General features: G+C 46.4%; 1 protein-coding gene across 1 annotated transcript in view; it reads right to left on the bottom strand.

Annotated features, from left to right (window-relative positions):
* The window catches only part of LIMD2 (LIM domain containing 2), a 72,028-nt gene that overhangs the window by 44,619 nt on the left and 2,275 nt on the right, over positions 1-25,134 (bottom strand). The gene's annotated exons all lie outside the window — the stretch shown is intronic.

Raw genomic sequence — 25,134 nt, 5'->3', positions numbered from 1 at the left:
ACATGCGCACTACAGAACTTTGCTCTGCCCTCAGTCAGGCAGATCAAAGTGCGCATGCGCAGGAGCGCAATGGAGACTTCTCTGTGAATGACGCAGGACATGTCATGCATACAAGGCTGGGCAGGAGGACAGCAATCTCACAGGATTGAAGAGGCACTGGACCGAGAGCAGCGACACCCATCGAACCAGACCGCCCCCTAGGTATTATAAAGGTGTTTTTTTATGTTATACAGAGCGGCCTGGGCTCTTATATACAGTACTAGAAGGTGGCCCGATTCTACGCATCGGGTATTCTAGAATTTACGTATTGTGTAGTTCATGTATGATTTTTGTTATATATATATATATATATATATATATATATATAGAGAGATGTTGTTGTGTGTAGTTACCAAGTGTTTGTGTAGGCGCTGTACATGTTCTGGGTGTTGTCTGGGTGTGACGGGGGGTGAGAGCGGTGTTGTATGTGTGTTGCGTTGTTTGTGGAGCGCTGTGTGTCTGTAGCGTTGTGTGTGTGTGTGTGTTGCGCGGTTTGTGTGTGTGTGGTGTGTTTTGGGGGGAGGTATGTTTTGTGCAATGTGTGTGTTGTGCGGTATGTGCGTATATTTGTGTGTGCCGCGGTGTTTGTGTGTTGCGTGTTGTGTGTGTGCAGCGTTGTCTGTGTGTGTGGGTGTCTGTGTAGGGCAGTTGTTTGTGGTTCCCAGTGTGTGTGTGTGTGTGTGTGGTGTGTTGTGCAGTGCGCGCGCGCGCGTGCGTGCGTGCGTGCGTGCGTGTGTGTGTGTGTGTGTGTGTGTGTGTGCATCAGCCTCTCTTCTCTCAGCCTACCTCTCCCAGCCTCCCTCCTCCCAGCCTCCCTCAGCATGAGCCTCCCTCTCCCAGCCTCCCCAAGCATCAGCCTCCACCAGCATCAGCCTCTCTCCTTCCAGCCTCCCCCAGCATCAGCCTCCGACAGCATCAGCCTCCCTCTCCCAGCCTTCCCCAGGGTCAGCCTCTCTCCTCCCAGCCTCCGTCCTCCCAGCCTCCCCCTCCCAGCCTCCCTCAGCATCAGCCTTCCGCTCCCAGTTTCCCCCAGCATCAGCCTCCCCATGCATCAGCCTCCACCAGCATCAGCCTCTCTCCTTCCAGCCTCCCCCAGCATCAGCCTCCCCTTCCCAGCCTTCCCTAGGATCAGCCTCTCTCCTCCCAGCCTCCTTCCTCCCAGCCTCCCTCAGCATCAGCCTTCCGCTCCCAGTCTCCCCCAGCATCAGCCTCCCCAAGCATCAGCCTCCACCAGCATCAGCCTCTCTCCTTCCAGCCTCCCCCAGCATCAGCCTCTCTACTTCCAGCCTCCCTCAGCATCAGCCTCCCGTTCCCAGCCTTCCCCAGGATCAGCCTCTCTCCTCCCAGCCTCCTTCCTCCCAGCCTCCCTCAGCATCAGCCTTCCCCTCCCAGTCTCCCCTAGCATCAGCCTCCCCAAGCATCAGCCTCCACCAGCATTAGCCTCTCTCCTTCCAGCCTCCCCCTGCATCAGCCTCCCCAAGCATCAGCCTCCACCAGCATCAGCCTCCCTCGCCCCAGCCTCCCCCTCCCAGCCTCCCCCAGCATCAGCCTCTCTCCTCCCAGCCTTCCCCATGATCAGCCTCTCTGCTCCCAGCCTCCTCCAGCACGCCGTGCTCCTCTGCCGACACTCACACACCCGATCGCATCCACTCACACACACCCGATCGCATCCACTCACACACACCCGATCGCATCCACTCACACACACAGACACTGACGATATCGCACATACGCGCTTATACTCACAACATCCGGGGATATCACATGCTTCTGGCCATGTGATCCTCCCGCAGGTCCTGGAAGCTCACAACAGCACAGTCCCGCCGCCGAGAAGCAAGCGATATCCCAGGATGTTGTGAGTATGTGGATGCGATGTGATGTGTGAGGTGTGTGTGATCTGATTTGTGTGTGTGTATGTGTGTGTGTGTGTATGTGTATGTGCTGTTATGTGTGTGCTGTTATGTGTGTGCTGTTATGTGTCTGTATTTTCCGCCGTTGCAGGACCTTGATGTGTGGATGCGATGTGATGTGTGTGAGAGTGAGTGTGAGCCGGTGTACACTGGTAACTATGATACACATCGGGTAACTAAGGGACCTTAGTTACCCGATGTGTATAATGGTTACCAGCGTACACCGGCTCCGTCAAGATGCCAGCATCGCAAGGTTATGTGTGGCGCTGCTGGGATCGTGACGGAGCCGGTGTAGAAGCAAGCGATATCCCAGCATGTTGTGAGTGTGTGGATGTGATGTGTGAGAGTGAGTGTGAGAGTGAGTGTGATCTGATGTGTGTGTGTACTCACCTGGGAGTCGCGGCTCCGTGTCAGTTGGGGCAGAGCGAGCGTGCATTGCGTGAGGGGGGCGGGGCCTGCAGAGAGCCGGGGCGAGAGGCCAATCCGTGTGGGGGGGCGGGGCCATGGCGAGCCCAGCGGCCAATCAGCTTTGTGTCACCGTAAGGACACAATTTCGGAGCATGACAGATAGACAGACAGACAGACAGAATAAGGCAATTATATATATAGATTGTAGAATGCTGTATATAAGAGCTTACTGGTGGTGGCCACAACTCATAAGGGAAAAACCTGGTGACAGGTTCCCTTTAAGAGGATATGTCTGAAAAAAAATGGAAAAAATAGAAAATACAGGCAGCTCACTGGAGCGGTATGGAGATTGAACACAAAACAAAAAGAATACAGCAGCGTTACGATATATAAGCTAACATAGAATATATAAAATGTAAACTGCGTTAATGCTACATGGAATACACTTAGAAAAATGAAGGTACTTAGCAGTAAATTGTCCAATTCATGTGAGCCCATCAACCTTGACAAAGTGACCCTTTTTTTTTATGGGAACCTAACTTATTTCATGCCTCTCCTGGACTTAAAGATTAGCTAAACAAAAATTAAAATAGGTCCAAAATTACTAGAAAGAATTAGCCGTGCAAAAAATGGATTGGTTAATTGGGTGACAATCCATTATGATCCATGAAAAGAAAAAAGGTATGAAATATTATATTATATATCTATAGCTCTCTATCTATATATATATTATAATATTATACAGTATGTGTATTATATATATATATATATATATATATATATATATATATATATATATATATATATATATATATATATACACACACACACACTCATACATATACTGTATAATATTAAAATTATATATAGATATATATACATACACATATATATATATATATATATATATATATACAAATTTCATCTTTTGTTAGACATAAAAATATGTTCCATAGACTATTTTTTGTTCCATCCATAAAGCAGGGATAACTATTTGGGAGAAAGGAGGACATTTTTTTTTTTAGCTTCAGGGGCGCTTTTATTTTTTTTTTAAGTTTTTATGCTCTCCAATCGGTAAAAAAAAAAAAATAAGCATAATCCTTTTTGCCGCGGTGTTTGGCCCTCAAGAGGAACCAGGGGCCCCTTGATTCGACTACAATATTTTAACCCTTTGGAGTGCCACCATTTTTCGGTACTTTTTGTCCACTTATCCCCCTAGGGGCTGTGGTTAGACAAAGTGTTTTTGAGCGGACAGGCTAAAAAAAAAAAAAAAAAAAAAGACCCTGTGCAGTAGCACGTCACTTACCTCTCAACATGATCAGTAGTTGGCACAGTACACTTGTTTTAATATGCACAGACAAAGGAAGCACCCTCATCATTTATTTTACAGACTACACAGTATATTATTATATAGACACGTAGGTAAATGTGTAAATGTAATATTTGCATGTAGTTGATCAGTGGGCCCCCAGAGTTACTGGTGGGCCCCTGCCGCCCCAGTCTGACACTTAACATGTGCATATTAATGTCTAAATGGCTTGTTGTCTATATGTTCGGTCTTGTTCAGCTTTTTTAACCACGTCAGGTTTGAAGGCAGCTATGAGAAGTGGCCTGAATATTCCTCAGGCGGCTCCGGTAACACTGTGCCGGTATTTTGGTGTCTAAACAATGCTGTATAAACATATCCTTCGGTATGGATTCTTGTGTGTAAAATTTCTAAATTTTGGCATTTCCAAAAACTTGGCAAAAAGTCTCAGTGTGCACATGGTCTAAACTGCGTCAGGAAAAGAAAAAAAACTGCCCAAAAAAGGAGCGTTCACCAAAAGTGTCCCCTATAAAAATGTGGTATTTAACATTTAAAAGCTGCCATCTGGTCACAGTCGGAGACCCGTTCTCATGTAACGGTTGCATCGTCCTCTCACTTTCCTTGCTCAATTTCCACCCTGTTCTGCAATCTCCGATGTGCTCAGTCTACTTTTTTTTTTTTTGCACGGGGCTTAGAATCTATAGCAAAATGGTAAATGTGCAGAACGTGGGCACGCACGGCTAAATGAATGAATGGTGGAAAAACCGTGCCGTCTGGCTGCTCGATGTACAGAATGGGGTAGCAAACGCTCTGGTTTCCATGGTGATCAAATAGATGCTCCCATTATCCAGAGACAGTTACCATGGAGACTGAAGGCGGCGCTTTGTAGACAGGTGTATGGGCGAGAAAGGAAAAAGTGGGTGAAGGTGAAAAGGAAATAAGGGCACAAGGTGACAGGCGGCGAGGCGAGCTGAAACGTGACTACAGAACATGTATAGAAGCTCTCACTTCACAGGCCAGGTGGAACTACAAGTCCCAGTCAATCCTGCGTGTATTGCGGCATCAGGCATTTCCTTTACTGAAACAGATAATATTCTATATTTGGGATAATGGAAATCAGCTCTTCATACACTGACTTCCTGCTAGGCTTATAATTATACTCAGCATCAGCAGGCAAGCAGAGCTGCAGTGTAAAGCATGAGGGATGTAGCTATAACAGTTACTGGGACCTGCAACATAGAGTAAGCTTATGCAAACAAGACCAAAAGTGGTGTTTTTCATGGTTTTGGGACAAAACTTTCAAGGGGTAAAATATCAAGATTTGGGTAACTATGCTATAGGGAGTCTCACCTCGGCCCCTGACGCCAACAGCCCTTTTGCCTCATAAGACCCCTTTAGTGGAAATAGTGGGAAAAAGAGCCATCTTAACCTTGGTCCACGCTGCCAGCAAACGGGTCAGAAAGGGGAGGAAGGCAGCCACGACTTCCCTGGATAAATCCCACGGTACTCTAAGTCAGGGATTATCCGAAACAAAAGAAGTGCTAGGAAGGCGAGTCAGCAGTCACCCCTACGTCGGCCTGAAGGATACCTGGTTCCACCTGGCTCATCATAGCATCGCCCGGGTTGCCTCACTCTACCACTAGAAAGGAAGTAAAAACCCTGAGAGATATTCTGGACTGTGTGTGAGTGCTTTTGTGACCTGTGGTTCTACGCACTTAAACCCGAGCCCCTGGGGCCAGCCTCACTCTCGGGAGGCCATAACACCAGAATGCAAGTACCATCAGCCCCAGACGCTCGCTAAACTGCAGTGGCAGTCCCCCCCCCCCATCACCCTGACCGCAAACACCGAGAGTGGCGTCACGATTCCTATTGAAGTTAACCCGACATAACTGTTGCCGGAAGATTCCCAGCACGTGAAAACCCTGAGGTGACCGGCAGGTGAGGGGCTTCACACTAAGCCCGGGTCCGGGAACCATTGAGCCACAGCAATCCGGGATCAGAGCAGTTCGCCTGCTTAGGGGCGGGACATGTATAAAAGTGTGAAGTTTCCCCGCCCATCAGTGCTATCTGAGACCTAAGACATCATTAACCATAAGACAAGATGGACATTATAAGAACAAAATGGATACTGTTCTCTTACACACTTTCCCTGATTCAGGCCTTGTGCAGATGACGGTATTTTCGGACTGAGTGGTATCTGTCAAAAAAAAAAAAAAAAATCGTATCGCGCTCGAAATAATGTTAATCAATGAGGCAGTACATTTGATTTTTTCCCTCGGACTGAGCAATCGAAGGAAAAAAAATAAAACATTTTTAAAAATCTTAGCATGCACAATTTGCCTCTGTAAATCAGTTGCCACATTCAAGTCTGTGAGTCTGTTAAAAAAAAATTGGGCCGCACTGAGGTGACATCTGAGTAAGATCCAATTTTCACGGACTGACGGAATGGAAAATGTGCACAACTTTTTTCTCTCTCCACCTCTGTGAAAACAGATCCCACTCTGATCAGCACAAAATAGCGCAAAGAGCACAACATGGAGGCAGAGATGACGTACAATGCAGTCTATGTACAGTCTCCTCATCTGTAACTATTTTTACATATGTGAGAAAGTACAAGCCATTTTGTATTGTATAGAAACCATCTTGTCTTATAACTGAATCATGTCATAGGGTTCAGCTAACATTGATGGGCGGGGAGGTTTCACATTTCTACACACCCCTGCGGCTCTTATTGATGCATAGTTACTTCTATGTCTGGGATACTATACTGGTCATATGATGTAATAAAGCAGAAGTCTCCAGTACACCATATTAGCATGTGTGCTGTATTGATTTTCCTAAGCGCTTTTTAAAACAAATCTTATGTGTAGTTCCAGAGGCACACAGTGCTGGCCAAAAGTATTGGCACCCCTGCAATTCTGTCAGATAATACTCAGTTTCTTCTTGAAAATGATTGCAATCACAAATTCTTTGGTATTATTATCTTCATTTATTTTGCTTGCAATGAAAAAACACAAAAGAGAATAAAACAAAATTCAAATCATTGATCATTTCACACAAAACTCCAAAAATGGGCCAGACAAAAGTATTGGCACCCTAAAGCCCGCTTTACACACTACAATATATCTTACGATGTGTCGGCGGGGTCACGTTGTAAGTGACGCACATCCGGCATCATAAGTTACATTGTAGTGTGTAACAGCTACATGCGATTGCGAATGAACGGTAAAACGTTCATCGCACGCACGTCGTTCATTCCTCATGAATTGAACGTCAGGTTGTTCATCGTACCCGGGGTAGCACACATCGCAGTGTGTGACACCACGAGAACGACGCACAGATCTTACCTACGTCCTGCGGCTCCCGGCCGGTAATGCGGAAGGAAGGAGGTGGGCGGGATGTTACGTCCTGTTCATCTCCGCCCCACCGCTTCTATTGGCCGGCTGCCGCGTGACGTCAATGTGACGCCAAACACGTCCCTCCCACTTCAGGAAGTGGACGTTCGCCGCCCACAGCGAGGTCGTATGGACGGGTAAGTACGTGTGACGGGGGTTAATCGTTTGTGCGGCACATTCAACAAAATTGAACGTGCCGCACATACGATGGGCGCGGGTACGATCGCATACGATATCGTATGCAGAATCGTAACATGTAAAGCAGGCTTTAGCCTAATACTTGATTGCAGTTATTTTGGTTAAAGGTTGTGCAAACAACCGCTTCTGGTAACCATCAATGAGTTTCTTACAATGCTCTGCTGGAATTTTAGACCATTCTTCTTTGGAAAACTGCTCCAGGTCCCTGAGATTTGAAGGGTGCCTTCTCCAAACTGCCATTTTGAGATCTCTCCTCAGGTGTTCTATGGGATTCAGGTCTGGACTCATTGCTGGCCACTTTAGTAGTCTCCAGTGCTTTCTATCAAACCATTTTCTAGTGCTTTTTGAAGTGTGTTTTGGGTCATTGTCCTGCTGGAAGACCCATGACTTCTGAGGAAGACCCAGCTTTCTCACACTGGGCCCTACATTATGCTGCAAAATTTGTTAGTAGTCTTCAGACTTCATAATGCCATGCACACAGTCAAGCAGTCCAGTGCCAGAGGCAGCAAAGCAACCCCAAAACATCAGGGAACCTCCGCCATGTTTGACTGTAGGGACCGTGTTCTTTTCTTTGAATGCCTCTTTTTTTTCCTGTAAATTCTATGTTGATGACTTTTCCCAAAAAGCTCTACTTTTGTGTCATCTGACCAGAGAACATTCTTCCAAAATGTTTTAGGCTTTCTCAGGTAAGTATTGGAACACTCCAGCCTGGCTTTTTTATGTCTCAGGGTAAGAAGTGGGGTCTTCCTGGGTATCCTACCATACAGTCCCTTTTCATTCAGACGCCGACGGATAGTACGGGTTGACACTGTTGTACCCTCGGACTGCAGGGCAGCTTGAATTTGTTTGGATGTTAGTCGAGGTTCTTTATCCACCAGCCGCACAATCTTGCGTTGAAATCTCTCGTCAATTTTTCTTTTCCTTCCACATCTAGGGAGGTTAGCCACAGTGCCATGGGCTTTAAACTTCTTGATGACACTGCGCACCGTAGACACAGGAACTTTCAGGTCTTTGGAGATGGACTTGTAGCCTTGAGATTGCTCATGCTTCCTCACAATTTGGATTCTCAAGTCCTCAGACAGTTCTTTGGTCTTCTTTCTTTTCTCCATGCTCCATGTGGTACACACAAGGACACAGGACAGAGGTTTAGACAACTTTAATCCATGTCAACTGGGCTGCAAGTGTGATTTAGTTATTGCCAACACCCGTTAGGTGCCACAGGTAAGTTACAGGTGCTGTTAATTACACAAATTAGAGAAGCATCACATGATTTTTCAAACAGTGCCAATACTTTTGTCCACCCCCTTTTTTATGTTTGATGTGGAATTACTGTATATCCAATTTGGCTTTATGACAATTTTTTTTATTTTTTTTTCATTGAAGACAAATTAAATGAAGATAATAATACCAAATAATTTGTGATTGCAATAATTTTCAAGAAGAAACTGAGTATTATCTGACAGAATTGCAGGGGTGCTAATATTTTTGGTCAGCACTGTAGAAGGAGTGTAATTTGCTCACACATGTAAGGCCTCATACAGTATCAATTATACACATACATCATCTATACATTCTATCCTGCATAGAACATATACCCGTTATAGTCTATGGCCAAACCCACACATTAAAAATGGCCCAATACAAGATACGAGTGCCAATAGTAAGGGCTCATTAAGAGGTGAGTTTTCCACATATGCATTCTGTCTGCCTTTTTTACGGACAGAAATCATACCAGTTATAGTCTTGGTTGTTTTTCACATGTCCCTGTATTTTTATAGACCGTGTGGGCTGCCCCAAAACACTGGTAAGCCATTTTTGAACCTAGTGACTAATCAAACTTGCCAATATAAGTCTTTGGCTCCATGAACAAAAATCAGCCAGCTGCCATCCATGTATTGCCCAATGTTCATGTTTGTTTAATAGGAGAAGATTGAGAAAACGTCTCATATGCAAAAAAGTAAAAGAAAAGATGAAACTTTGATGGTATTTGGTGTGTGCATTCGACCTGGAACCCACCAAAAAAAGAAAAATGCAAAAAATAATGAACGTCTGCACTGCAATGTAAAAATGTCTTGCGCTGCTTAACTTCAGTCTTTTGTAACTTCTTTTAACCACTTCCATCTTCTAAAGTCATGAGGCATATAAAAGAAGTGACCGGACTATTCTTTACCATCTTATATATGAAATGTTAAAAAAAAAAAAAATGGCTGTGCAAAAATGACTCTTTGTTTTGCCACTGTTTTAAGCCTCTTTCTCACGTCCATGCAAAAAAATGAACATTTTGCACAGTCTTTGGTGTAGGTGTTTATATGTGTCCGTGTTTCGTGTGCTATTCGTGACAGCAGGAGAGCACACAGCATGAGCTGGTATACTTACCCGTCTCCCATGCTGCTGTTACTTCCTGGTCCACGGTCAGTGCAGTGAATATTCATGAGCCTAATGAGCGGGCCAGGAAGTAAGTGTGACAGCAGCTTCGGAGACAGGCAAGTATAAAAATTATAATTTATTTTTTTTTAAGTGACGTGTTTTCTCAGGTACATGTCACACGGATGTCACATGGATCACACCAGTGTGCGGTCCGTGTGACATCAGTGCTGCTGGTAAAAAACAGACATGTCGCTGTGTGGAGCACACAGACACACATGTGCTACACATGGTCCATGTGAAAACAGGGATATGTGTGCAAACCCATTGAATTTAATGGGTTTATGTGTGTCCGTGTCTTGGGTACGTGCAGAAACGGACGTCACAGGTACCGCAAACATGAACATGTGAAGGAGGCCTTACATCCATTTTTAATAACTGAAAACTCAAACTGTCTGACCTAATTTTATCTAATTGACTCTTAAAAATGACTGGATGGAAAACTTAAATAGGTATGTCTTCCGTTTTTCAACCGGTTTATAATGGATTCCATAAGCTTTAATGACTGAATCTGATCCACCAAACGGAAGAGAATAGGACATGCTCTGAGTCTAACGAATCGGACACATGGATGTGTATGAAACTCTATGGGACCAGTGTTCACACCACTCAGTGGAGTAACCATTACAGTGGCAACTCCTCAAATAAACTGTGGTGCCCACCAACATCTAATCTACAGATCAAACTTGCCTTCAAGTGAATGGGTATGTCAATGAAAATAACAACAATGCGTTAAACCCATGAAATACATATCTATTGTTTCCAATAAAGAAAATGAATCTGTCAGAAGGAATGCACCCCGCAAACTATTTAGATATATATATTCACGTAGCTACAGTCCATGCATATGTTTAACTAACTAGTCCGCTTCTCTGTTTTTGAGAAATTAGCATGTGAATTGCTATGCAAATGATAATGAACAGCTATTTGTAGATCTCAAGTCTCTGTCACTCCAGCTCTATTGCCCGGCCAGCATTACCTCCTGCTTGACTGACAGTCTTTATACTGTTTGATTTCTGATGGAAGAGCTGTCAGTCAAGCAAGAAGAGGCAGTGCCGGGTGGGGAATAGAGCTGGAGTGACAAAGGCATCAGATCCACTAATAGTTCTTCAGCCTCATTTGCATATCACTACAAATGCTGATTTTTCAGTAATGGAGGAACAGACTGTCATGTAGAGAGATTGCTGGACTTGTCTTTCAAAGAGCTACATGCACATGTGCTGCCCCCGCATTAGCCGCCGGGCTGCTCGGATCCGGATCCGCGGTGGCTCGAGGGATCTCTGGACCCGGGGCTCGGGGTCGCACGGCCACTCGGAATAAAGGGGGATTATTTACAGGGGATTGTAAGGACAGTTCATGACGCCACCCATGGTGCGTGGTAAGAGGGAGTACCACCGCTGCAATGGGGAGTACCCGGTGGCGATGGTGCGGGCAGCAAGATGTTTAACCCCTCCACGGGTAGGGGGAATGCCCCGGGACTCGATGAGGGTGACGGGGAAGTGCCGTTGGGACTGTAAGGGGTCGTTTGGACTCACAAGGCCGCCGGCTGTCCTCCTCGAAAGTCCGTGCCTCTTGTCACAATCCCCTGCGACCGCGGTTCCAGCTCCTACCAGGCCCAGACCAACGTCTGCCACCTAGTAGTCTCGAGGAGCCCAGCTCCGCTTCTCCTCCAACACTTCACCGCTCCGTGACCTCTCCTCTTGAGAGTCACTAGCTAACTGACTGTCTCCTGACACTCCTGACCACCCCCTTACCAACTTCCAAGTGGGCGACCCTATTCCACTCAGGCCGTCCACTGGTGGGTGTGGTGCAGAGTGTTCCTAGGATTTTGATTAGCTGTTCTTGGCAACACCAAAGGTTAGGGACCCGTAACCAAGGAGGAGGTGGATACTGTGCAGAAGGGCAGATTGCACAATACCCTATGATGTCCTGATAGGCCAGGGCGTCACACACATATAAACAGCTTGGGGAATTGAAATCCTGCTGACAGATTCCTTTAAAAATAAATTATTTATATAAAGTGTGTGTGTGTGTATATAATATTATATATATATATATATATAATCTTTTAGTTTTATCCAAAGCTTGTGAAACATGACCTAACACTCTTATGTCCTCTGCGAGATGACTTCTGCTTTCCGCTGCCCATTTACAACACACATGAGTGCTCTGTGTGAACAAATAACCTTTTTTAGAAAGGGGAACTATTCAGAGACAACTCCTGTAGGACAGAGCTTTCTAAAAGCGGATTACAAGTGATGGAGACATTTTGTCTTAATATAGCTTTAGAAAAATATTGAAAAAAGGATTGTATAGGGTTAGAGAGAAATAGCGCCACATCCGTCCTTCGGTTGGGCCTCGTATTGCAGCTTAGCTCTATTGAAGAACCTCGTGCTTCCTAACCGGATGGCACACACAACCTGTGGACAGATGTGGTGTTGCTTTTGCAAGGATGTAATAATTGGGGTTTTTTTTGTAAATCCAGAAGTAAAGACACAGAGAACAATTTTATATGTGCCAAGACTTCTTACCCAGATATGCCAATTTGTGAAGGACTCTGAAGGCTCAATGGCGCCAGGTAACAGTGTTGTGCGCACAGGCCTTAGGCTATGTTCCCACATTGCATCTTTTGTTGACCACAAGGATGCAGTGTTTTTGGCCCCAAAATAACGCACCCGCGGCAAAAATGCATGCGTTTTTGACGCGCTTTTACCGCATTTTGCCCAATGTGTTTTTAAGTCAAAATCTGTTGATTGGAAGGGCTCAAAAACGGTGGCAAAAACGCAAAAAGAATTGACATGTTGCATCTTCAAAAACATAGCCAAAAAAGATGCACTTTGTGGACAGCAAAATAGAAATATCATACGGTAGACTTTGCTGGGAGAAGGAAATGCATGCATTGTGACTTTGAATGCACCAAAAACGCAGTAAAACATGCAGTATATGAACATAGCCTGTTTTTACTCTTTACTTTGCGCAGCATATTTAGAGTGTAAAATAAATAGCGTTTTACAATATCAGCATAATCAATGACATTCATAAAATCCCATTTTTTTCCCTGCCTTCCTTATTCAAAATCCCTTTTACATTGTACAAATCTCCCACTTTACCAGCACCAAAGCAACCCCAGACCATGACATTACCTCCACCATGCTTGACAGATGGCATCAGGCACTCTTCCAGCATCTTTTCAGTAGTTCTGCATCTCACAAATGTTCTTCTGTGTGATCCAAACACCTCAAACTTTGATTCTTCCGTCCATAACACTTCTTTCCAATCTTCCTCTGTCCAATGTCTATGTTCTTTTGCCCATATTAATCTTTTCCTTTTATTAGCCAGTCTCAGATATGGCTTTTTCTTTGCCACTTTGCCATGAAGGCCAGCATCCCGGAGTCGCCTCTTCACTGTAGACGTAGACACTGGCGTTTTGCGGGTACTATTTAATGAAGCTGTCAGTTGATGACCTGTGAGGAGTCGATTTCTCAAACTAGAGACTCTAATGTACTTGTCTTGTTGCTCAGTTGTGTAGCGGGGCCTCCCACTTCTCTTCTATTCTGGTTAGAGCCTGTTTGTGCTCTCCTCTGAAGGGAGTAGTACACACCGTTGTAGGAAATCTTCAGTTTCTTGGCAATTTCTCGCATGGAATCTCCTTCATTTCTAAGAACAAGAATAGACTGTCGAGTTTCACATGAAATTTCTCTTTTTCTGGCCATTTTGAGAGTTTAATGGAACCAACAAATGTAATGCTCCAGTTTCTTAACTAGCTCAAACGAAGGTCAGTTTTATAGCTCCTCTAATCAGCAAAACTGTTTTCAGCTGTGCTAACATACTTGCACAAGGGTTTTCAATGGATTTCTAAACATCCATTAGCCTTCTAACACAGTTAGCAAACACAATGTACCATTAGAACACTGGAGTGGGGGTTGTTGGAAATGAGCCTCTATACACCTATGTAGATATTACATTAAAAAACAGACGTTTGAAGCTAGAATAGTCATTTACCACATTAATAATGTATAGAGTGCATTTGTTTAATTTAATGTTAGCTTCATTGAAAAAAAATGCGCTTTTCTTTCAAAAATAAGGAAATATCTAATGACCCTAAACTTTTGAACTGTAGTGTATACAATCCATCACCCTTTGCAATGCTGCAGAAATTAGCGACTTCTGTGCTCATACCCCTACAATGAGGCATCCATATTTCATACACAATGCATTCAACAGATGTAAAAAAGGAGAAAAAAAATTCAAAATACATTACTATGCTGTATAAAATTTGTCTCTAGGTTTAATTTATATTCAACACAAATGCCTTGAAAAAGTATATATCACGTGAACTTTCGCACATTTTTTCTTTTTCACGTTCCACCCGCAAACAAATGTATTTTATTGGGATTTTATCTGATATACTAATGCTAAGTGGCAAGTATTTGTGAAGTGTAAAATAAATGAAACATGATTTTCTAAATATTTTGAAAATATAAATCTGAAAATTGTGATGTGCATTTGGATTCAGCCCCCCGGAGTAAGTACTTTGTAGGACCACCTTTTGTTGCAATTACTGCTGATAATTTTTGGGGTATGTCTAGCAGCTTTGCACATCTAGAGGCTGACATTTTTGTCCATTCTTCTTTGCAAAATATCCCTGACTCATTGAGATTGGACGGAGGCGTCTGTGAACTGCAATTTAAGGGGTACTTTGCACGCTGCGACATCGCTAGCAGATTGTAGCGATGCCGAGCGCGATAGTCCCCACCCCCGTCGCAGATGCGATTTCTTGAGATAGCTGCTGTAGCGAACATTATCGCTACGGCAGCTTCACACGCATTTACCTGCCCTGCGACGTTGCTCTGGCCGACGACCCACCTCCTTCCTAAGGGGGCGGGTCGTGCGGCGTCACACGGCAGGCGGCCAATAGAAGCGGAGGGGCGGAGATGAGCAGGACGTAAACATCCCGCCCACCTCCTTCCTTCCGCATAGCCGGTGGACGCAGGTAAGGAGATGTTCCTCGCTCCTGCGTCTTCATACACAGCGATGTGTGCTCCCGCAGGAATGAGGAACTACATCGTACCTGTCGCTGCAGTGAAATTATGGAAATGACAGACACTACACAGATCACCGATTTACGACGCTTTTGCAATAGTTTATCGGTGCTTCTAGGCTTTACACGTTGCGACGTCGCAACGTGCAAAGTACCCCTAAGTTTTGTCAGATTTTCAGTGGGCTTTAGATATGGACTATGACTCGGCCATTCACACATGAATATGCTTTGATCTAAACCATCCATTGTAGCTTTGGCAGTATGTTTAGGGTCATTGTCCTGCTGGAAGGTGAACCTACATCCCAGTCTCTAGTCTTCTGCAGCCTCTAACAGATTTTCCTCCAGGATTGCCCTATATTTAGCTTCATCCATCTTCCTATCAACTCTGACCAGCTTCCCTGTCCCTACTGAAGAAAAGCCTTACCACAGCATGATGCTGCCACCATGTGTGATGGTGGGGATGGCGTTTTCAGGGTGATGTGCAGTGTTAGTTTTCTATCACACAGTTTTGCATTTAGCCCATAAAGTTCATCTGACCAGAGCTTCTTCCACATGCTCACTGTGTCCCCTTCATGGCTTTTTGCAAACTGCAAATGGTACTTCTTTTAGCTTGCTTTCAAAAATGGCTTTCTCCTTGCCACTCTTCAATGATGTCCAGATATGTGGAGTATACAACTAAGGGTACGCTCACACGAGCGTGAAAAATGGACGAGTGCAATGCGAGAAAATCTCGTATTGCATTGTGACCAATGCTAGTCAAAGAGGGAGAGCAGTTGGTCAGCTTTTCTCGCATCCAGATTCTGGATGCTTGAAAAGCGGCAGCATGCTGAAATTTTCTCAGAGCCATATCTCTCGCACCCATTCAAGTGAATGGGTGCGAGAGATACATCGGACTGCACTAGGATGTTATCCCAGTGCAGTGCGATATATGCACAGACTGACCATGGAGGAGATGGGGGATTAAGCCCTCCCTCTCCTCCGCAGCGCCCGCCCTCAGCTTCACAGCTGTGACCCATCAGGGTGCTACAAGGATGCAGGGCCTACCCCCTAGGACCCTGAGACCCAGAGCCGGTAACACCAAAAACACAGGTAATCCCAGTTTTTCCCCAACAATCCCCCATAGAATGGTACTTAGCTAGGGTTGGACCAATGGATGGCCACCTAGAGGTGGAGCCAGACCAGTCCACTAGTTGACCAGGTGGGAGGGGCAGACTGTGGAGAGTAGTCAGTTTGCATTGCAGTAGCAGGAGAGGAGTGAAGGTGGAAGCAAAGTGACGTCCTGGCTCAGGTTGACAGTGACCTGGTACCCAGGAGAGTAGTTGCCGGTGGAGTATGGTGGGGTACTCCCAGGCCTACGCACCGATGGGGTACAGGACCCTAGGACAGGAAAGAGCTTGAAGCCGACCTGTTAACATCTGCACAGCGAGGAGACCATCAAGGACCTCACTGACCCTAAAAATCCGAAGACTTGGTAACAAAAAGAGAACCGGGGACAGGACCAGAGACTCCAACCCCACAGGGTTCACGCTACCGTCAGGCGGACAGAGGTGGACAAACCACAAACCAGGGACCCCCAGTTGTTCTATACCACGAGGACCCATTTACTAGAGACAGGTGCAGGGGAAGAAGGTATAAAAGATTACTACACTGGCACTGGGACGAAGGGTACTTAAAAGGTGAAACCAGCCGGCCTCTGGTAACCTGTTACCACCCACCAGCAGTGAGTAAAAACCAGTTGCACTATTCCTTTGTGTGGACTACCTTCTTCCGACGCCCGTCACATCACCCATCCTCTGGGGCCCAGCCCTGCTTGAGGAGGGTCTAACATCCAGGCTGCAATTACCACCAGCCCCAGTAGTGACGTTCTGCAGTGGCGGCTCCACATATATTTAGCTGCAACACCGCACGTGGCGTCACATATGAACATTAACCTAAATCCCCTGTAAATACACCCCATTACAAAAAGGGCCCAGGGCCCCATATTCCTGGGCACGACAACCCTTTTTTCTGGCGTCACAAACAGGATTGAACTGGACCTGGTCAAAGCGGGTGACATGTGCCTTAAAAGACTGTTTTATGGACTGTATTGTTTGAAAAAACACCGCCATTTTGCCGTGAAAAATAACTGCGCCACAGCTGACCAAAAGGCGCAAATAGAAACCCTGCCCAGAACTCCTGTAAGCATGGGCGGAAGAAGGCAGTAACCTGACCTGGAAGTTCCCAGAGGTGCTCCAGTCCCGCAAGTAAGTGGCAAAGAAAAAGAAACCTAAGGGACTGCGCCATAGAACCGGTTAATCCTAAGCGCGTGCAGAGGGATGATGATGAGCAGGTTGTACCCGTCCTCGCCGCTGTAGAACCGGAGGAGTCGGACTCGGCTTCTACTAGCACCCCGGAGGCTGCATGGGGTCCGCGCACGGGGGGGTAATGGCTTCTGCGATGTTCTCACGATGCGGTCTTTGCCTGAGGTCCTGGAGCGATGTCCCACTACTTACTGTCGATGCAGCAAACCGGGACACTCTGCTTGTGTGTGTCCAGCGGATTCGCAGAGCCCCGGGGCTGACATCGGTTCCCAGATGCAACCCTATGTGCCAGCAGAGATCGTTGCAGAGGAACCCGCTCCCACTTCAGCACCAGTCCCCCAGCTGCCACCAGGAGGCAGTGCACGCAGACTCTGAGTGCTGATCCCAGGAGGCAAAGTGAACCAGATGGCCCTATCCAGCACCTTGTTAGCTGTTACCCGTTATGCTACCAGTTTGTTTGTTTTGTTGTTTGAACTGTTCCTGAAAAGTTTACCAATTATGCTTGATTAGATAAAAATGGACCCCAGGCTGCAGGACTGGCAGCAGCCAAAAACTCTTAACCTGTAAAAAGTTGCAACAGGTGTGCGCCACCAGAGTACACCCAGCAGTGGACCCCGTTTAAGCACCACCACCAAGGAGAGGTCGGGTGCAGGAAAGGTCCGGGACAGAGATGATCCAGACCTGGTCACTAACGGAACCGGTGACCTGCCTCCTTAGAGGGTTCTGGGACCAGGATCTTTGGGTGGTGGGTTTAGGGAGGGGTACTCCAGTTATTGAAACATTTAAAGTGATGAACCTACCCTGTGTGGGAAGACTTGTTATGTGTTAATGTTTACCTGTTGAAATAAATAAATAAATAAATAAAAGTGTAAACAGTTTCACTTGCAGCCCGAGGACGTGCTGGAATTAACCAAGGGGGAATGTAGGGCCCCTGAAGCCATCCACAAGGATGCAGGGCCTACCCCCTAGGAACCCAGAGACCCAGTGCCAGTAACCGCAAAAACACAGGTAATCCCAGTTTTTCAGCAACAATCCCCCATACAATGGTACTTAGCTAGGGTCGGACCAATGGATGGCCGCCTAGAGGTGGAGCCAGACCAGTCCAATAGTTGACCAGGTGGGAGGGGCAGACTGTGGAGAGTAGTCAGACGGATAGAAGTGGACAAACCACCGGACGGGGACCCCTAGGTGCTCTACGCCACGGGGACCCATTTACCAGGAGACAGGTGCAGGGGAAGAAGGTACCAGATTACTACACTGGCAGTGGGACAAAGGGGACCTAAAGGTGAAACCAGCCGGCCTCGGGTAACCTGTTACCACATACCAGCAGTGAGTAAAAACCAGTTGCACTATACCTTTGTGTGGACTACCTTCTTCCGACGTCACATCACCCATCCTCTGGGGCCCGGCCCGGCTTGCGGAGGTCTACCATCCAGGCTGCAATTACCACCAGCCCCAGTAGTGACATTCTGCAGCGGCGGCTCCACATATATTTAACCGCAACACCACAAGTGGCGTCACGTATGAACAGTAACCTAAATCCCTTGTAAATACACCCCATTACAAAAAGGGCCCAGGGCACGGAACCGGGCAGCGGCCACCACCGTGACATCCCCAAGAGAGACATTGCTTGCAAACCGAGTACCCCATATCCCTGGGTGCGACACTAGTGTGAGTCCAGGCTAAGTCTCCTCTCACACCAGAGTATAAAATTGATGTGTGCAATGTGAGAAATAATCACATTTCACTATAATCAATGTTAGTCAATGAGGCAGAGCAAAGTTTTGTCTCAGCACGAATCGGTCTGTAGAAAAAAAATTGCAGGATGCTGTGACTGTACTCGTCTATTGGACACGACTCGTCCATGGGTGCAAGAAAAATAATTCAGACGCCACACACGTCCATTTTTTACGGATACATTCCCATTCTGTAGCATAGAACACTATACATGATCCTGTAAATGAATGTAGAATAACAGCTGCTGAGAGAAAAAAAAAAAACGCATTTCATATGGATGGTAGGTGAGAAAAAAATATATATATAAAAAATAAATAAAATCGCACACTCGCATGACATATGGAATACCAAAGGGATTTCACTATTCCCACATTTCTGGATGAGAATGGGACAGATTATTTTTTTATACGCCAGTGTGAAAGCACCCTTGTCCTCTGGACAGATTTGCTCACCTGAGCTGTGGATCGCTTTAGTTTCTCCAGAATGAGTCTGGGCCAATTGGCTACTTCTCTTATTAGTGCTCTCCTTGCTTGGCATGTCAATTTAGCTGGACGGCCATATCTTGGAATGTTTGTGCCATACTTCTATTGTTTTGATGGCTGATTGAACAATGCTCTGTGTAATGTTCAGAGCTTGGGCTATTTTTATATAACCTAACCCTATTATAGTCTGCTCCACAACTTTATCCCTAACATGTCTGGTGTGTTCCTTGGTTTTCATGATGCTGTTTGATCCCTAATGTTCTCAGGTCCTCATAGAACAGCTGTGGTTATACTGAGAATAAATTACACTCAGGTGGTCTCGTATACTTTTTCAAGTTGTTTTTTTTTACCGGAACATCACTGGGCTTAGATCATGGAATCTGCTTAGCAACTGCATGAATTATCATGGTGGTGGCTAACCTTTACCGCTTCATGCAACATCTGTTCTTCATAATAAATCAATCCAAAAGAATTGCCAATTTTTTTCCAATCAACTTAATAATATAAAAAAGGGAGCTTTATGGCTTGCAGTGTAAGGCTATGTGCGCACGTAGCGTTTGTCCTTGCAGAAATTTCTGCAGCGATTTGAACAGCACACGTGCGCTTCAAATCGCTGCAGAAAGAGTCCGTAATGAAAAAAAAAAAAAAGCCGATTTCATGCGCTCTGAGTGCAGCCCCTCCCATAGACAGGGCGGGGACTGCATGCAGAGTGCAGGAAAGAAGTGACATGTCACTTCCTAGAACACGCGCTTTGGGCAGCAGCCGAAGTGCTGCGCTCTAATACGCCACGTGCGCATGGCTCCTGTATAATGTTCATAGATTATGCAGGGGACGCAGGATGCATGCAGTTACGCTGCGGTGCAGATCGCAGTGTAACTGCATGCAAATATGCAACGTGCGCACATAGCCTAAGCATTAAGGGTGCTTTACACGAGACGATCTATTGTGCGATAGATCGTCGGGGTCACATTTTTTGTGATGCACATCCGGCATCACTTGCGACGTCGGGCTGTGTGACGCCTCCGAGCGATGCAGTATCGCTCACAAATCGTGAGTCGTGTACTCGTCGCTCGGTTTCATAATCTTGATTAATTAAAATGGCGCCGGTTCCTCATGGTTCCCGGAGTAGCACACGCCGCTCCATGTGACACCCCGGGAACGATGAACAGCAGCTTACCTCTGTCCCGCGGCACCCGCCGGCAATGTGGAAGGAAGATGGTGGGCGGGATGTTACGTCCCGCTCATCTCCGCCCCTCCGCTTCTATTGGTTGGCGGCTGTGTGACGTCGCTGTGACGCCGAATGTCCCTCCCACTTCAGAAAGAGGACGTTCGTTGCCCACAGTGAGGTCATCTAGAAGGTAAGTGCGTGTGACGGGGGTTAAACGAGTTTGTGCGCCACGGGCAGCCATTTGCCCGTGATGCAAAAACGACGGGGGCGGGTACGATCAATTGTGAAATCGCACAATCGGTCGTCCCGTGTAAAGCAGGCTTTAGGCCTCATTCAGAAGTAAATTTTTCACAGATCGAACACGTACACCTTATAGTCTATGGATGTTCACTAGTGATGAGCGGGCACTACCATACTCGGGTGTTCGTTACTTGTAACGATAGGTTGAATGCTCGGATGGGAGCGACTCAAGCACCCAAGTATAATGGAAGTCAATGGGGACTGTGCTGAAAAAATGCTTGGGTCCCCCATTGATTTCGATTATACTCAGGAACACAACTCGTGCCCATACGAGAATCCAACTGCTCTTAATGAGTACCTGAGCATGGTAGTGCTCGCTCATCACTAATGTTCACCTGTATGTATTTATGCGGACTGTGTTATCCAACCCAAAACATGGAGAGATGTCTAATTTTGATCCAAGCAAGTCATTGGGGTAGTAAAAAAAAAATAATGGTGCACCACTCAGATGTCATCTGTGTATTGTACAATTTTCTTGTTCAGTTCATAGAAGCTTAAGAAAACTTCTTGTATGAAAAAAAAAGAGATCAATCACTGATATTAAAAATTTACACCGTAAATTAAAAAAAAAACCTGATGAAAATCTGATTCAAAACCCTGGTGAAAATCAGTCTCAAATGTGAATGCACCACAAACAGTCTACAGAGGTTTTCAGACACTTCATGTCACGTGACAAAAAAACATTTTTGCAACTTGTCAGTGACTTGTTGTCGTGTGACGATTTTAGAGGGAACTTGTTCTTCAATTCATGCTACAAAGGCCAGGGGCATCAGGAACCAGAGGCTGTCTGTAGGAATAAGCCCAGGGATGGGCTGCGCCCGACTAGCCATTCTTCTTCCTTTAAGGCCGCTTTACATGCAGCGACATCGCTAGCGAGCGTACCCGCCCCCGTCGTTTGTGCATCACGGGCAAATCGCTGCCCATGGCGAACAATATCGCTAGTACCCGTCACACGTACTTACCTTCCTAACGACGTTGCTGTGGCCGGCAAACAACCTCTTTTTTAAGGGGGGCGGTTTGTGAGGCGTCACAGCGACGTCACACAGCGGCCCACCAATAGAAGCGGAGGGGCGGAGAGCAACAGCATTTACGTCACTCCCACCTCGTTGCCGGAGGACGCAGGTACGTTGTTATTCGTCATTTCCAGGGTGTCACATGTAGCGATGTGTGCTGCCTCAGGAACGACGAACAGCCCGCATCCAAAATGAGCAACGATATTTGGGAAATGAACGACGCGTCAACGATCAACGATTTGGTGAGTATTTTGGATCGTTAGCGGTCGCTTGTAAGGCCAGATGTGCGTCACGAATTCCGTGACCCCAGCGATATCTTGTTAGCGATGTTGTTGCGTGTAAAGCGGCCTTTAGTCTCCGTCAGTGTTTCAAGCCAAGCTTTTTCTGAAACTCTACTGCATGAAAATCATGCCTGGCTTTAATTGTACATTTTTCAAAAATAAATAAAAACTTTGCAGAGCGCTCGCACATGACTTATACTGATGTCTATGGCAAGGAAGTCACGTGTGACTTAAAATCAAACACACATGGAAACACGTGTGACACTGTAGGAAATGATTACATGTAATATTGTGGTGTAGCCCCCGCCTTAGGCATCATGCACACAGTTGTATTACATAGTTACATAGTTACTTAGGTTGAAAAAAGACCTAGGTCCATCTAGTTCAACCTTCCTCCACCAGTTCTACATTTAGTCACTAAGTCATTTATAACCAACAATGTTTTGTGTACTGAGGAAATCATCCAGCCCTTTTTTAAAAGCTGTTATAGTATCTGCCATTACTACCTCTTGTGGTAGGGTATTCCACAGTCTGGCTGCTCTAACTGTAAAGAACCCTTTCCTATTTAGCTGTCGGAATCTCTTTTCTTTCACTCGCAGTGAGTGCCCCATGGTCCTTAGTATTGTCTTTGGAAGAAATAAGTCATGTGCCAGTCCAGTATTATGACCGCATACAACCTCAGAGCTATATGGAAGTGTAAGGCTATGTTCACACAGTGAAGATTTGCTTTAGGCTAAATAACAATGAGTAGATTTTCAGTCCTTGTGCACAACGGACCAATTGTAGTCTATGTACTGCTGTAAGTGGGCTATTTCTAGTATTGGCCTCTGATCCATGTGGGTAAAAGAACAAAAAAAAGGACTCAGAATGTGCAGGTTTGGACTAATTTATAGACCGGACTAGTGCATGTTACTAGCAGGCAGCCAAGAAATTCAGCACCCAAAATAACTTCTCCTTTAAAAGGAGTTGTCTGGTCTAAAACGAGACATCTGCAGTCACTCCATGTGTCCCTCTATGTGACTGCAGACTTGTGATTCCTTACATCGCGCACTCTGCACACTGCGAGGCTTCTTCGGTGTCAGAGCCAGGTACGACGGTCACGTGGTCAAGTGTATTGCACGAGGTCGGAATCAGTCTAGTTGGATTCTGGCCGGGAGTCTGAATAGTCACGTCCCCGCCGTTCCCGGCTCGGACACCGGAGAATCCTCACAGCGTACAGTGTGAGGAATCACAAGTCTGCAGTCACATAGAGGGAAACACAGAGCAACCGCAGACTTGTCATTTTAGACAGGAATTATGCCCACGGATCTTTTGACTGGATGTTATAGCCTCATTGGCACACATAAGGCCGTCAGGTCAGGAGACCTGGTCCAGAACATTACGGCTCGTATACAGACTATGGTATACAGCAATCTGAACATGATTTAAGGCTGCATGTTCGGGTCAGGAGAACAGCGGTTAGTCCGGGCATTAGGCTATGCTCAAACGATAGGTATTTAGGGAGGTTTTTTTGCTGGAGATTTTTTTGCACTATTCCTGTACCTATTAGGTTACTTGTGTTTTTCTACATGGGTTTTTGATTCTGCTGGACGTAATGAGTTGTAGCTGCGGATACATTTTTTACCTGTGGATTTTCCGCATCTGATGTTATTGACATATTGAAGATTTCAAACACGCAGGTCATGGAGGGGAAAAAAGACGCTCAGCGGGCGGAGACTTCTACACATCCATTCACACTGGAACCTTTACATGCTGTGTTTTTTGGTCAGTGAAAATATACATATCCCCAAATACTCGTGTGAATTTAACCCTCCGGGTCATGCACAGACCATTCATTGTGCTGTGTGCCTCAGACAGATCCATACCTCCCAACCGTCCCGGATACAGCGGGACAGTCCCTCTTCTGAGCCTTTGATCCCGGGTCCCGCCCGTGAGGCTGTTTGTCCCGGGCTCCACCCACCCACTGTAGCCCCGCCTCGCTGTTTCTCCCGTCTATTCATTACAGAGCCGAGCGCGCACCTACTCCTGTGACTGCTGCTGAGGTATGAATCACCCCCTGCAGCAGAGCGACCGCCCTGCAGCAGAGCCGCCCCCCCCTGCACCAGAGCCGACCCCCCCCCTCCCCCAGAGCGGACATCCCCAGCCCGGAGCTTCCCTGCAGCTGTTCTCTGACTCCCCGTGTGCGGCTTCTCACTGCTGCAGACACGCGGGGAATCAGGAAGCTGAGGAGAAGACCGTGCAATCAGCACTTCTCTCTCCTGCAGATAGCACTGGCCAGTAATAACCTATGCAGAGTGGCATCTGCAGGCTTCTATTAGCTTACCGATCAGTGGTCTCCTGCCTGTGGAGCTGCTGGGTCCTAGCTTCCCAACAACTTCAGCTCTGCTTTATCCTGGCTCCCCTACCAGTTAAAGGGAACATGTCAGCAGAAATTTCACAATAAAAATAAAAGATTCCCCTCTGCAGCTCCTGGGCTGCTTCTAGAAAGGTTCCTGTTGTTATTGTGCCCCCTTTGAGACCTACAAAAATACTTTATGAAGTCTTACCTTTTTGTATGCAAATGTGTTTTTATGGTCACGGGGGCGGGCTGTCTGGCGTCCGTTATTCCCCCTCCTGCCTCTTTACGCAGTCCCCCATTGCTCATTTACATACACAAGGACGCCTTCCTCATGTAACTGTCCTCCCGAAGTTTTGCGCATGTGAACGCTTTTTCAGGTGATTGCGCAGGCACGAGATTATGGGCGGCGCTGTGATTGTCATCAACAGCGTTAACCAAGTACCCGCCCATAATCTCGTGCCCGCACTTTTCCCTCTGACTCCACCGTTATGCGCAAGTGCTGGCCATATGAACCATGTTACCTATTACTGCTTGCACGAGATTATGGGCGGGTACTTGGATGACTTTGCTGATGACAATCACAGCGCCGCCCATAATCTCGCGCCCATGGTAATAGGTAACGTGGTTCATATGGCCAGTGCTTGCGCATAACGGTGGAGGCAGAGTGAGAAGCGCGGGCACGAGATTATGGGTGGGTACTTGGATGACGCTGCTGATGACAATCACAGCGCCGCCCATAATCACGCGCCTGCGCAATCACCTCAAAAGCGTTCACACTTTGCACAGTGCTCACT

Source organism: Anomaloglossus baeobatrachus, chromosome 5 (assembly GCF_048569485.1).
Source record: "Anomaloglossus baeobatrachus isolate aAnoBae1 chromosome 5, aAnoBae1.hap1, whole genome shotgun sequence".
Lineage (NCBI taxonomy): Eukaryota > Metazoa > Chordata > Amphibia > Anura > Aromobatidae > Anomaloglossus > Anomaloglossus baeobatrachus.
The sequence above is the reverse complement of the archived record's forward strand: the minus strand, read 5'-3'. Positions and strand labels throughout refer to the sequence as shown.